The sequence below is a fragment of the Arachis stenosperma genome, chromosome 5 (genome assembly GCF_014773155.1).
Source record: "Arachis stenosperma cultivar V10309 chromosome 5, arast.V10309.gnm1.PFL2, whole genome shotgun sequence".
Classification (NCBI taxonomy): Eukaryota; Viridiplantae; Streptophyta; class Magnoliopsida; order Fabales; family Fabaceae; genus Arachis; species Arachis stenosperma.
In genome coordinates, this window is record NC_080381.1 from 102,329,298 (window position 1) to 102,344,656 (window position 15,359).

General features: G+C 39.0%; 1 non-coding gene across 1 annotated transcript; it reads left to right on the forward strand.

The window, feature by feature from the left end:
* The first annotated feature begins 695 nt into the window (after positions 1-695).
* Positions 696-803, forward strand: LOC130984120 (small nucleolar RNA R71). The gene has a single exon (XR_009088073.1). It is a non-coding gene; the product is annotated as a small nucleolar RNA R71 (small nucleolar RNA).
* Positions 804-15,359: the final 14,556 nt, after the last annotated feature.

Sequence of the window (15,359 nt, forward strand, 5' to 3'; positions counted from 1 at the left end):
AGTTCAGTAACTTTCTTGCTCAGCTGTCCCACTTGTGCCTCCAAATTCCTAATGGAGGACCTTGTTTCAGTCATGAAACTTTGAGTGGTTTTGATTAGATCAGAGACCATGGTTGCTAAGTCAGAGGGGTTCTGCTTAGAATTCTCTGTCTGTTGCTGAGAAGATGATGGAAAAGGCTCGCCATTGCTAAACCTATTTCTTCCACCATTATTGTTGTTAAAACCTTGTTAAGGTCTTTCTTGATTCTTCCATGAGAAATTTGGGTGATTTCTCCATGGAGAATTATAGGTGTTTCCATAGGGTTCTCCTAGGTAATTCACCTCTTCCATTGAAGGGTTCTCAGGATCATAGGCTTCTTCTTCTGATGAAGCATCCTTAGTACTGCTTGGTGCATTTTGCATTCCAGACAGACTTTGAGAAATCAAATTGACTTGTTGAGTCAATATCTTGTTCTGAGCCAGAATGGCATTCAGAGTGTCAATCTCAAGAACTCCTTTCTTCTGACTTGTCCCATTGTTCACAGGATTCCTTTCAGAAGTGTACATGAATTGGTTATTTACAACCATTTCAATTAGTTCTTGAGCTTCTGTAGGCGTCTTCTTCAGATGAAGAGATCCTCCAGCAGAGCTATCCAAAGACATCTTGGACAGTTCAGAGAGACCATCATAGAAAATACCTATGATGCTCCATTCAGAAAGCATGTCAGAAGGACATTTTCTGATCAATTGTTTGTATCTTTCCCACGCTTCATAGAGGGATTCTCCATCCTTCTGTCTGAAGGTTTGGATTTCCACTCTAAGCTTACTCAATTTTTGAGGTGGAAAGAACTTTGCCAAGAAGGCATTGACTAGCTTTTCCCATGAGTCCAGGCTTTCTTTAGGTTGTGAGTCCAACCATGTCCTAGCTCTGTCTCTTACAGCAAAAGGGAATAGCATAAGTCTGTAGACTTCAGGGTCAACCCCATTAGTCTTGACAGTGTCACAGATTTGCAAGAACTCAGCCAAAAACTGATGAGGATCTTCCAATGGAAGTCCATGGAACTTGCAATTCTGTTGCATTAGAGAAACTAATTGAGGCTTAAGCTCAAAGTTGTTTGCTCCAATGGCAGGGATAGAGATGCTTCTCCCATAAAAGTCGGGAGTAGGTGCAGTAAAGTCACCCAGCACCTTCCTTGCATTGTTTGCATTGTTGTTGTTTTCGGCTGCCATGTCTTCTTCTTTGAAGATTTCTGTTAGGTCCTCTGTAGAGAGTTGTGCCTTAGCTTCTCTTAGCTTTCGCTTCAAGGTCCTTTCAGGTTCAGGGTCAGCTTCAACAAGAATGCCTTTGTCTTTGTTCCTGCTCATATGAAAGAGAAGAGAACAAGAAAATATGGAATCCTCTATGTCACAGTATAGAGATTCCTTGAGGTGTCAGAGGAACAAAAAATTAGAAGGAAGAAGTAGAGAATTCGAACTTAGTGGGATATAGTTCGAATTGTGCATTGAGGATGAGTGGTACTCCATAAATAGAAGGATGTGAGAAGAGAGGAAGAAATTTCGAAAATTAAGTTAAAAAGATTTTAAAAACATTTTGAAAAACTTTAATTGATTTTCGAAAACCAAGAGTGGGAAAGAAATCAAGTAATTTTTGAAAAAGATTTTGAAATTAGAAATTAAAAAGATATGATTGAAAAGTTATGCTTTTAAGAAGATATGATTGAAAAGATATGATTTGAAAACAATTTAAAAAGATTTGATTTTTTTTTTTAAAATTAATGACTTGCCTAACAAGAAAAGATATGATTCAAACATTAAACCTTTCTCAACAGAAAAGGCAACATACTTGAAATGTTGAATCAAATCATTAATTGATAGCAAGTATCTTTGAAAAAGGAAAGAAATTGATTTTGAAAAAGGTTTGATTGAAAAGATATGATTTGAAAAAGATTTGATTTTGAAAAACTTTGAAAACTTGAAAAAAAAATTGATTTGAAAATAAAATCCTCCCCCTTGTGCCATCCTGGCGTTAAACGCCCAGAATGGTGCACATTCTGGCGTTTAACGCCCAATGCACTACCTTTGTGGGCGTTAAACGCCCAACCAGGCACCCTGGCTGGCGTTTAAACGCCAGTCTGTCCTTCTTCACTGGGCGTTTTGAACGCCCAGCTTTTTCTGTGTAATTCCTCTGCTGTATGTTCTGAATCTTTAATTCTCTGTATTATTGACTTGAGAAGACACAAATTAAAAATATTTTTGGATTTTTAATAGTAAGGAATAATCAAAATGCAACTAAAATCAAATAACAATGCATGCAAGACACCAAACTTAGCAGTTTGTATACTACTGACACTTATGAGAATGCATATGAGACACACAAAACACTCAAGTCAGGAGAATTTAAAGATTAGAGTAAGAAATCATCAATAACATCTTGAAGATCCTTAAGACACATGAATGAATGCAAAAAGAACAGAAATATGCAATTGACACCAAACTTAACATGAGACTCTAGACTCAAACAAGAAACATAAAATATTTTTGGTTTTATGATTTTATAATTTCTTTTGTGCTTTTTCGAAAATTATATGGAAAAGAAAATAAAGGTATCAAAATTCATAATGAGAATTCCAGGAATCATGCAATGTTAGTCTAAAGCTTTAGTCTAAAGGAATTAGACATGGCTAGCCAAGCTTCAGCAGGACATTGCATTCAAGAGCTAAATTGATGAGAATCAATCAGCTTTGGTGATGATAAGAACATCACCTTGAAACACTAGAATTCATTCTTAAGAACTCTGAAGAAAAATACCTAATCTAAGCAACAAGATGAACCGTCAGTTGTCCATACTCGAACAATCCCCGGCAACGGCGCCAAAAACTTGGTGCGCGAAATCATGATCACTACAACTTCGCACAACTAACCAGCAAGTGCACTGGGTCGTCCAAGTAATAAACCTTACGCGAGTAAGGGTCGATCCCACGAAGATTGTTGGTATGAAGCAAGCTATGGTCACCTTGTAAATCTTAGTCAGGCAGACTCAAATGGGTATAGATGATGAATAAAATATAAAGATAAAGATAGAGATACTTATGCATGTCATTGGTGAGAGCTTCAGATAAGCGTATGAAGATGCCTTCCCTTCCGTCTCTCTGCTTTCCTACTGTCTTCTTCCAATCCTTCTTACTCCTTTCCATGGCAAGCTTAAGCAAGGGTTTCACCGTTGTCAGTGGCTACCTCCCATCCTCTCAGGGGAAATGTTCAACGCACCCTGTCACGGCACGGCTATCCATCTGTCGGTTCTCGGTCAGGCCGGAATAGAATCCAGTGATTCTTTTGCGTCTGTCACTAACGCCCCGTCTGCTAGGAGTTTGAAGCACGTCACAGTCATTCAATCATTGAATCCTACTCAGAATACCACAGACAAGGTTAGACCTTCCGGATTCTCTTGAATGCCGCCATCAGTTCTAGCCTATACCACGAAGACTCTGATCTCACGGAATGGCTGGCTCGTTTGTCAGGCGAGCACTCGGTTGTCAGGCGATCAACCATGCATCGTGTATCAGGAATCCAAGAGATATTCACCCAATCTAAGGTAGAACGAAGGTGGTTGTCAGTCACACGTTCATAGGTGAGAATGATGATGAGTGTCACGGATCATCACATTCATCAAGTTGAAGAACAAGTGATATCTTGGACAAAGAACAAGCGGAATTGAATAGAAGAACAATAGTAATTGCATTAATACTCGAGGTACAGCAGAGCTCCACACCTTAATCTATGGTGTGTAGAAACTCCACCGTTGAAAATACATAAGAACAAGAGTGATCATTGGCTTCGGTCCCAAAGAGGGAACCAGAAGAACCAAGATGAAAATACAATAGTAAGGGTCCTATATATAGAGAACTAGTAGCCTAGGATGTACAGAGATGAGTAAATGACATAAAAATCCACTTCCGGGCCCACTTGGTGTGTGCTTGGGCTGAGCATTGAAGCATTTTCGTGTAGAGACTCTTCTTGGAGTTAAACGCCAGCTTTTATGCCAGTTTGGGCGTTTAACTCCCATTTTGGTGCCAGTTCCGGCGTTTAACGCTGGGAAATCTGAAGGTGACTTTGAACGCTGGTTTGGGCCATCAAATCTTGGGCAAAGTATAAACTATCATATATTGCTGGAAAGCCCAGGATGTCTACTTTCCAACGCCGTTGAGAGCGCGCCAATTGGGTTTCTGTAGCTCCAGAAAATCCACTTCGAGTGCAGGGAGGTCAGAATCCAACAGCATCTGCAGTCCTTTTCAGTCTCTGAATCAGATTTTTGCTCAGGTCCCTCAATTTCAGCCAGAAAATACCTGAAATCACAGAAAAACACACAAACTCATAGTAAAGTCCAGAAAAGTGAATTTTAACTAAAAACTAATAAAAATATTCTAAAAACTAACTAAATCTTACTAAAAACATACTAAAAACAGTGCCAAAAAGCGTACAAATTATCCGCTCATCAGTGCTGTGACCAATTTAGCTTTCAGAGTCTCAAATGCCTGCAGACACTCCTTATCAAAGACAAATGGTGTGTCAGCAGCTAGCAGGTTGCTCAGAGGTTTGGCGATTTTTGAAAAATCCTTTATAAACCTCCTATAGAATCCTGCATGTCCCAGAAAGCTTCTGATTGCCTTAAAATTGGCAGGTGGTGGTAATTTTTCAATTACTTCTATCTTAGTTTGATCCACCTCTATTCCCTTATTCGAAATTTTATGCCCAAGGACAATTCCTTCAGTCACCATAAAGTGACATTTCTCCCAGTTTAAAACCAGGTTAATCTCTTGGCATCTCTTTAGAACAAGTGCTAGATGTCAAGATAGGAGCTGAATGAGTCTCCAAATATTGAAAAGTCATCCATGAAGACTTCCAGAAATTTTTCCACCATATCAGAGAAAATTGAGAGCATGCACCTCTGAAAGGTTGCAGGTGCATTGCACAGGCCAAATGGCATCCTTCTGTATGCAAATACTCCAGATGGACATGTGAATGCCATTTTTTCTTGATCTTGGGGATCTACTGCAATTTGATTATAACCTGAATATCCATCCAGGAAGCAGTAGTATTCATGACCTGCTAGTCTTTCTAGCATCTGGTCTATGAATGGTAAAGGAAAATGATCCTTTCTGGTGGCTGTATTGAGCCTTCTATAATCAATACACATACGCCACCCTGTAACTGTTCTTGTAGGAACCAGTTCATTTTTTACATTGTGAACCACTGTCATGCCACCTTTCATAGGGACAACTTGGACAGGGCTTACCCAGGGGCTGTCAGAAATAGGATAAATAATCCCAGCCTCTAGTAATTTAGTGACCTCCTTCTGCACCACTTCCTTCATGGCTGGATTCAGCCGCCTTTGTGGTTGAACCACTCGCTTGGCGTCACCCTCCAATAGGATCTTGTGCATGCATCTGGCTGGGCTAATGCCCTTAAGATCACTGATGGACCACCCAAGAGCTGTCTTGTGTGTCCTTAGCACTTGAATTAGTGCTTCCTCTTCCTGTGGCTCTAAGATAGAGCTTATAATTACAGGAAAGGTATCACATTCTCCCAAAAATGCATATTTCAAGGATGGTGGTAATGGTTTGAGCTCGGGTTTGGGAGGTTTCTTCTCTTCCTGAGGGATTTTCAGAGGTTCTATTATCCTCTCTGATTCCTCCAAATCAGGCTGAACATCTTTGAAGATGTCCTCTAGCTCTGATTCGAGATTCTCAGCCATATTGACCTATCTTACCAGAGAGTCAATGATATCAACACTGATGCAGTCATTTGGGGTGTCTGGATGTTGCATAGCTTTGACAACATTCAACTTGAACTCCTCCTCATTAACTCTCAGGGTTACTTCCCCTTTTTGGACGTCAATGAGGGTTCGGCCAGTTTCTAGGAAAGGTCTTCCTAGAATGAGAGTTGCACTCTTGTGCTCCTCCATTTCCAGCACCACAAAGTCAGTAGGAAAGGCAAATGGCCCAACCTTGACAATCATGTCTTCAATCACGCCCGATGGGTATTTAATGGAGCCATCAGCAAGTTGAAGACATATCCGGGTTGGTTTGACTTCTTCAGTCAAACCAAGCTTTGTGATAATAGATGTAGGTATTAGGTTGATACTTGCCCCAAGGTCACAAAGAGCTTGCTTGGTGCAAGTACCCTCTAATGTGCATGGTATCATAAAGCTTCCGAGATCCTTAAGCTTCTCAGGTAAGCTTTCTAGGATAACTGCACTGCATTCTTCAGTGAGGTAAACTTTTTCAATTTCCCTCCAATCCTTCTTATGACTTAAGATCTCTTTCATGAACTTGGCATAAGAGGGTATTTGCTCAAGTGCTTCTGCAAACAAAATCTTTATTTCAAGAGTCCTGAGATAGTCTGCAAAGCGTGCAAATTGCTTATCCTATTTCGCTTGGCGGAGTTTTTGAGGATAAGGCATTTAGGCTTAGTATTCCTCAACCTTAGTTACTGCAGGTTTATTACCTGTAGAAGTGGGTTGGGAAGCCTTTTTAGAAGGGTTGTTATCAGCACTTGTATGTGAGTGATCCCCCACTGGCGTTTGAATGCCAGGGGTGGAAGCTGGAGTGGCGTTAGACACCAACTCCTTATCTGTTACTGGCGTCTGAACGCCAGAACTATGCTTCCCTTGGGCGTTCAACGCCGGATTCATGCTTGTTTCTGGCGTTGAACGCCAGAAATGAGCATGGTCTGGGCGTTCAGCGCCAGCCTTATTCCTCTCTGGGCTCTGATTGTCCTCAGAGGGATTTTGAGTAGCCATTTGTTCATTTCTTGGCTTCCTGCTGCTTTGAAGTGAGGTATTTAATGTTTTCCCACTTCTTAATTGAACTGCTTGGCATTCTTCTGCTATTTGTTTTGACAGTTGCTTTTCTGTTTGCTTTAACTGTACTTCCATATTCCTGTTAGCCATTCTTGTTTCCTGTAGTATTTCCTTGAATTCGGCTAGCTGCTGAGTTAGAAAGTCTAATTGCTGATTGAATTCATTTGCCTAATCTACAGGATTGAGTTCAGCAGTTACTGTTTTAGCTTCTTCTTTCATGGAAGATTCACTGCTTAGGTACAGATGCTGATTTCTGGCAACTATATCAATAAGCTCTTGAGCTTCTTCAATTGTTTTTCTCATATGTATAGATCCACCAGCTGAGTGATCTACAGAAATCTGAGCTTTTTCTGTAAGCCTATAGTAGAAGATGTCTAATTGCACCCACTCTGAAAACATCTCAAAGGGGCATTTTCTTAGCATCTCTCTGTATCTCTCCCAGGCATCATAAAGGGATTCTTTATCTCCTTGTTTGAAGCCTTGGATGCTTAGCCTTAGCTGTGTCATCCGTTTTGGAGGAAAGTAGTGATTCAGGAATTTTTCTGACAGCTGTTTCCATGTCTTTATGCTGTTCTTAGGTTGGTTATTTAACCATCTCTTAGCTTGATCTTTTACAGCAAATGGAAACAGTAGTAATCTGTAGACATCCTGATCTACTTCCTTATCATGCACTGTGTCAGCAATTTGTAAAAATTGTGCCAGAAACTCTGTAGGTTCTTCATGTGGAAAACCGGAATACTCGCAGCTTTGCTGCACCATGATAATGAGCTGAGGATTCAACTCAAAGCTACTAACTCCAATGGAGGGTATACAGATACTACTCCCATACGAAGCAGTAGTGGGGTTAGCATATGATCCCAGAGTCCTCTTGGACTGTGCATTTCCACTTAGTTCCATGATGGAGCAAGGGAGATGGTATGTATGTTGATATTATTTATTTTATAAAATAAAATAAATATGAAATTAATAAAAACGAAATAAATAAAATAAAAAAAATTGGAAATATTTTGTGAAGATTTTCGAAAAATTTGAGGAAAAGGAGAAAGTGGTTAGGCTAAAATTTTTGAAAAAGATAATAAAATATATATTAAAAAAGATAAGAATTGAAAAATTTCGAAATTGAAATCTGAATTTTTATATAAAAATTTCGAAAATATAGTTTAAAATTAGTTAGAAAAGATATTTTTTTGAATTTTGAATTTTATGATGAAAGAGAAAAACACACAAAAGACACAAGACTTAAAATTTTTAGATCTAATGCTCCTTATTTTAAAAAATTTTGGAGGAAAAACACCAAGGAACACCAAACTTAAAAATTTTAAGATCAAAACACAAGAAAGACTCAAGAACACGTTGAAGATTCACAAGAACACCAAGAACAAAAGAAAGAACACCAAACTTAAAATTTTTAAAAAACCAAGATAAATTTTCGAAAATTAAAGAAAGATCAACAAGAAAACACCAAACTTAAAGCTTGGCACAAGATTAAATTAAGAAAAATTATTTTCGAAAAAAAAGATTTTAAAAAGAAGATGCCCAATTGCCAAGAACATAAGCCAACGCTATAACCAACTGAGCTAAAAATGTAACGTATTTTAAAGATGTATTATTTTTATGGATAAAAGTATAATTTTTGAAAGTTAATGTTTTGAAAAAGCACGAGAAAAACAAGAAAAGACACAAAACAAGAAAAACTCAAGATCAAACAAGAGAAATTGACAAGAACAATTTGAAGATCAAGGAAGAACAAGAACATGCAATTCGAAAAATTAAGAGACAAAGAAAAGCATGCAATTGACACCAAACTTAGAACAAGACACTAAACTCACTAAAATTAGAAATTAATAAAGAGAAATAATATATTTTTGAAAATTTTTTGAAAAGGGAATAAAAGACTCAGAATTTAATGACTCTATAACAACAAAAATAAATTATTCCTAATCTAAGCAACAAAATAAACCTTTAGTTGTTCAAACTCGAATAATCCCCGGCAACGGCGCCAAAAACTTGGTGCACGAAATTGGAAATCACAATTCTTGTCGCAACTTCGCACAACTAACCAGCAAGTGCACTGGGTCATCCAAGTAATACCTTACGTGAGTAAGGGTCGATCCCACGGAGATTATTGGTTTGAAGCAAGCTATGTTTATTTTATTTTATTTAGTTAGGATATCAATAAAAATTATCAGTTGAAATTATTAGAAAAATAAAAGAGTGTGAAATAATTACTTGTTATGCAGTAATGGAGAATATGTTGGAGTCTTGGAGATGCTTTGTCTGATTTATTCCTGTAATGTAATATTCCATCCATGGAAAAGTGCAAAGTTCCCTCCATGGCAAGCTGTATGTAGGATGTCGCCGTTGTCAATGGCTACTTCCCATCCTCTCAGTGAAAATGGTCCAAATGCTCTGTCACAGCACGGCTAATCATCTGTCGGTCCTCAATCAGGTTGGAATAGAATCCAATGATTCTTTTGCGTCTGTCACTAACGCCCAGCCTTCAGGAGTTTGAAGCTCGTCACAGTCATTCAATCCCAGAATCCTACTCGGAATACCACGGACAAGGTATAGACTTTCCGGATTCTCATGAATGCCGCCATCAATCTAGCTTATACCACGAAGATTCTGATTAAAGAATCTAAGAGAAGCTCATTCAATCTGATGTAGAACGGAGGTGGTTGTCAGACACACGTTCATGGATTGAGGAAGGTGATGAGTGTCGTCACGGATCATCACCTTCTTCATAATTAAGCGCGAATGAACATCTTAGATAGGAACACACACATTTGAATGGAGAAATAGAAACAATTGCATTAATTCATCGAGACGTTGCAGAGCTCCTCACCCCCAACAATGGAGCTTAGAGACTCATGCTGCCAAAAGGTACAAATTTCAGATCTAAAATGTCATGAGATACAAAATAAGTCTCTAAAAGTTGTTTAAATAGTAAACTAGTAACCTAGGTTTACAGAAAATGAGTAAACTATGATAGATAGTGCAGAAATCCACTTCTGGGGCCCACTTGGTGTGTGTTGGGGCTGAGACTTAAGCTTCTCACGTGCCTGGGGCTGTTTTGGGCGTTCAACGCCAGGTTGTAACCTGTTTCTGGCGTTGAACTATAGCTTGTAACCTGTTTCTGGCGCTGGACGCCAGACTGCAACATAGAACTGGCGTTGAACGCCAGTTTACGTCATCTATCTTCGCGCAAAGTATGGACTATTATATATTTCTGGAAAGCCCTGGATGTCTACTTTCCAACCCAATTAAGAGCGCGTCAATTGGACTCCTGTAGCTCCAAAAAATTCATTTCGAGTGCAGGGAGGTCAGGATCCAACAGCATCAGCAGTCCTTTTTCAGCCTAACTCAGATTTTTGCTCAGCTCCCTCAATTTCAGCCAGAAAATACCCGAAATCACAGAAAAACACACAAACTCTATGTAAAGTCCAGAAATATGATTTTTGCCTAAAAACTAATAATATTTTACTAAAAACTAATTAAAACATACTAAAATCTACATGAAATTACCCCCAAAAAGCGTATAAAATATCCGCTCATCAGTAGTATAAATACCATTGGAAGTATTGGAAAAGGGGTTAGCAAGTCACAGAGTTTAGTTTTGGGATTTCACTTTTTAGTTTTCACACTTCATCTCTTCCATCTTTTGTACTTTCTCTCTGAGCTCTATTGTTCTTGATGGATTAATGATAGTGAATTTCTTCTTCTCTTCATCTTCTCTTTGATTTGCTAGAAGGAACTTCGATTTTCATTCTTAGTGTTCAATTAACTTGAAAAAGAGATTGAATGCAAAATGGATTTTATGGGAACCTTGGAAAAGGAAACATGAAACCATGCTAGAAATTCCTTCTCACACTTGAGTAGAATCTAGTTTTTGGTGTTTGGATATGGTGACATACAATCCTCCCTCTACCTGGACCTATGATGATGTGTGGTATAATTAGGGACCAAGCATATCTCTCTTCATGAGCAATTAGACCAAGGAATTGGCTATTGATCAAGATCTGAGAGACTGAGTCACCAAGTGATTGGGGCTCAATCAATCATGATTGCCAAGAGGTCAATGAGTTACATGATTGAGGAGGATATGAGTTGGATTTAATCCAAAGAGACAATATCTCCTTATCTCAATGAGTTTCCCCATTCTTATCTCTCCCATTCTTTTATAGCTTTACTTACATTATGCAAAATCCCATTCCCCTTTACATTCCTGTTATTTTCATTTCTGCATTTTATTGCTTTCTTTTATTTCTTTGCCATTTATGTTTCTGCCATTTATAATTCTGCACTTACAACTTATTATGTTGAGCTTGACGTTAGTGATACTCACCTTTGTCACTAACGCTCCAAGTGCCCCTACTCTCCACGTTAGAGTTCACGTTAACGTAGTTAACGTGGCCACTAACGTGGTAGTGAATGCCATCTCCAACGTTAGTGACAAAGGTGAGTGTCACTAACGTTGGCTCATTAATCTTAGCTCCACGTTAACTTTCACGTTAGTGGTCTTAACGTGACCACTAATGTGGGCAACGCTAGTTTGATCCAACGTTAGTGACAAAGGTGAGTGTCACTAACGTTGCCATTGTTCCTCTCTTCCACGTTAGAGTTCACGTTAACTAAGTTAACGTGACTCTTAACGTGGCTCATTGCCAAATCTTGGAGCGTTAGTGGTGTTCACATTTACCACTAACTTTGGAGCTTTCTTCTTCTCCACGTTAACCTAGTTAACGTGGCAATTAACGTGGGCTTATGATGGCTTCGCAGGCGTTATTGGTGATCACTTTTCTCATTAACGTTGCAAGCTCTTCCCCATTCCACGTTGGTGGTCACATTAACTAGGTTAACGTGGCTACTAACGTGGTTCTTCCTTGCTTCCTTTGTCCTGAAATCAAGCAAATAAAGTGCATCAAAGCTCTAGTCAAAGTTATGAGATTATGCATCATCAATTTGTCATTCAATCTTTGCAAAAACCTCATGAAATCATGTGAAATTCACAATAGTTACTTGAATCAAGGTGTGAGTGTATTTTCATCCAAAACTTGCCTTATTCTCTAAGAAGATGCATGAAAGTACCCTAAAACAGTAAAGAAAAGGTCAGTGAAACTGGCCTAGATGCCCTGGCATCACAATACCAAAATTAAAGCTTACTTGTCCCTAAGCAAGTACTGAGATATAGGAAGAATGAATGAAAGAACAAGAAAACAATATAGAAGTAGAATTCCTGGTTTATGGGGTTTCATGCATAGCAACTTAGGTTCTTTCCTTTACTAGGTTTCAGGCCTTTATCAAGTCCTTGGTTACTCTCTTGATTGCATCCTTTGAGTATTCTTAATTGTTGATCCTTCCCCCTTTTTTTCTTCAAGATTTATTGCATTCTTCTTTTGGCTAAGTGCTCTGTAAGAGGGCGACTCTTTATGATAAGCTTTCAGTCAGCACTCCAGAACTAGTTGGTTCAAGGTGCTAGGTGTTAAGACACCCCTAAGGACTTATGATGACAAGTCATCTTAGCCTAGTTTTACTAGTCTTTTTCTTTTGTTTTCACTTGAATTATGCACTTTCTTAAGCTACAAGCAAGCCAATTTAGGTAGATTTTCATGTTTCCTTTGATTGAATCAACCATAGATAAATTAATGCAATTTCATGAGGTTTGATGCCATAATTGGTGCATATTAGGATAGAATGATCATCTCATGATTTCAAGCATAGCTTTGATGTGTTTGGTTGATTTATGATAGGTGAAGAAAGCTTGGAGAAGGATTGAAGTGAGAAGGAATGGCTAGAAGCTAAGAGAAGACAATAAAACAAGTGAAATTGAACCAGGAAGAATGAAGTTGGAGTTGAAGTTAGCCCTCAAACGTTGGCACAAACTTTTGGACGAAAAGTTAGCCCCAACGTTAGCCCCCTAACTTGGAGGCTAACGTTGGAGATTTGAAATCACTCCCAAGGCTAGCCAACGTTTGCGCCAACGTTAGCCCCCTAACTTGGAGGCTAACGTTGGCATGAGGATTTGCTCCCAGGGTGTGCAACGTTTGCGCCAACGTTAGCCCCCTAACTTGGAGGCTAACGTTGGCATGAGAACTCTCCTCCAGGGTGGGCAACGTTTGCGCCAACGTTAGCCCCCTAACTTGGAGGCTAACGTTGGCGCCACTCCAACACAAAGCAAGGCCAACGTTAGGGTCAAAGTTAGCCCCCTAACGTTGGCTCCAACGTGAAGTGCAGCAGAATGTGTTTGCTGCTAGAAAAAGTTGGCCTCAAAGTTAGCCCCCTAACTTTGAGGCTAACTTTAAATCCAACTTTGCAAAACTCACATCCGGTTCAATTGGTTCACTTGGGTTTCTCTCCAAGCTTCAAGAGCAATCAACCAAGGCCTCTTTCAACCCAATTCCATCAAGAGCAAAGGCCCAATTCAAGGCTTGAAGATCAATTGAAGAAAGTGTATAAATAGGCTTAGATTCAATTTATTTGGGGAGCTTCCCTTTTAGAGTTTTTAGAGAATTTTCATTTCTGTTTTGGGGAACCTGAGTGATTTTTATTTCCTTAGTTTAATTGCTTTCACTTTCAATTACTCTTGTCTTGGATCTTGGGTAGGAGAATTGAAGGAATTCTGTTTCAATCTCACCTTGGATCTTGTTTACTTTCACTGCAAATTGAATTTCCATTTCTGCTACTTGCTTTCTCATTTAATTCCCTGCAATTTACAATTCCTTTTCGATTGTTCTTGTTGGATCTAGGAAGGCATTGAGATCTAGACTCAGTTTTCTAGTCTCTGGGACCTGAGATCTAAATTTACCATTTCAATTTTCTGTTTCTTACTTTAATTGTTCATTTACTTGTCTGTTTGAATTTAATTCAATTCTAATTCTCATTTACTCTTTTGTTTGATGCAATTTACTTTTTCTTTGTTCAATTCCTGCAAATCCAAGTCCCAATCCCCTTTACATTTCAAGCCATTTACAATTTCTTGTCATTTAAGATTCTTGCAATTTACATTTCTTGCAATCTAAGTTTCTGCATTTAATTTCTTGTTCTTTAAGATTCGGCACTTTAATTCTTGTTCTCTTTACTTTTAATGCAAATTTAAATTCTGCAACTCAATCAACCAAATATTGATTCGCTTGACTAATTCAACCACTAAACTAAAATTGCTCAATCCTTCAATCCCTGTGGGATCGACCTCACACCCGTGAGTTTTATTACTTGATGCGACCCGGTGCACTTGCTGGTTAGATTGGTGTTGTTTTGGGAGAGATCCATTGTCTCCACCAAAATAATCCCATCAAGTTTTTGGCGCCGTTGCCGGGGATTGATTAGATTGACAATGATTAAGTGAGGTGGTTATTTAGATCAAGCACTTTTTCTTAATTTTTGATTAACCCACTAACTGTTTGACTTTTTGCTTAAACTAACCAAAACTTCAATTTAGCAGTAGATTGAAGTATCATTGGTGTGTACATTTCTTATGTTATGCTTGTATGTCAGGTACAAGAAGAACCACACTAAATTTTCATGAACAAGATGAGAGGACCCTCAGGAGGTTAAGGAGAGCTGAAAGAGGGAAAAATATTGTTAGAGAAGATGAATCAGAAGAAGAATTTCATGAGATGGAGGAACATTCAACTAATCCACCAGGAGGAGCAGAGAACAACAATGGCAATCCACCTCAGAGGAGAGTTTTGGCTTCCTATACCTTTGCCAATCCTAGACATTGTGGAAGCAGCATCTTGGCTCCAAATGTCAATGCAAACAATTTTGAACTTAAGCCACAACTCATCACTTTGGTTCAGAATAATTGCTCTTTTGGTGGAGGATCACTTGAAGACCCACATCAACACTTATCCACCTTCCTGAGGATATGCAACACTGTCAAAACTAATGGAGTACCTCCTGACAGTTACAAATTGATGCTATTCCCATTCTCTCTCAGGGACAAGGCCACTCAATGGTTGGAATCCTTTCCAAGAGACAGCATTAACAATTGGGATGACTTGGTAACCAAGTTCCTTGCTAAGTTTTATCCACCACAGAGGGTCATAAGGTTGAAGGCCGAGGTACAAACGTTCACACAAATGGAGAATGAACCCATCTATGAGGCATGGGAGAGGTACAAAGCTCTAGTCAGAAAATGCCCTTCCAACATGTTTAATGAATGGGAGAAGCTGCAAAACTTCTATGAAGGCTTAACACTGAAGTCTCAGGAATCATTGGATCACTCAGCTGGAGGTTCCTTGCAACTCATGAAAACTGCAGAGGAGGCTCAAGAACTTATTGATATGGTGGCCAACAACCAATACTTTTTTGCTCATCAAAGAAGTCGCCAACCATCACAGAGAAGAGGGGTAATGGAGCTAGAAGGAGTGGATTCAATCCTGGCTCAAAATAAACTAATGCAGCAGCAAATTCAACAACAATTTGAGCAAATGACCAAGAGGATTGACAACCTCCAAGTTGCAGCAGTCAACACTAGCCAACCATCAGGCACATGGGGACAAAATGAAGAAGTTCAAGAA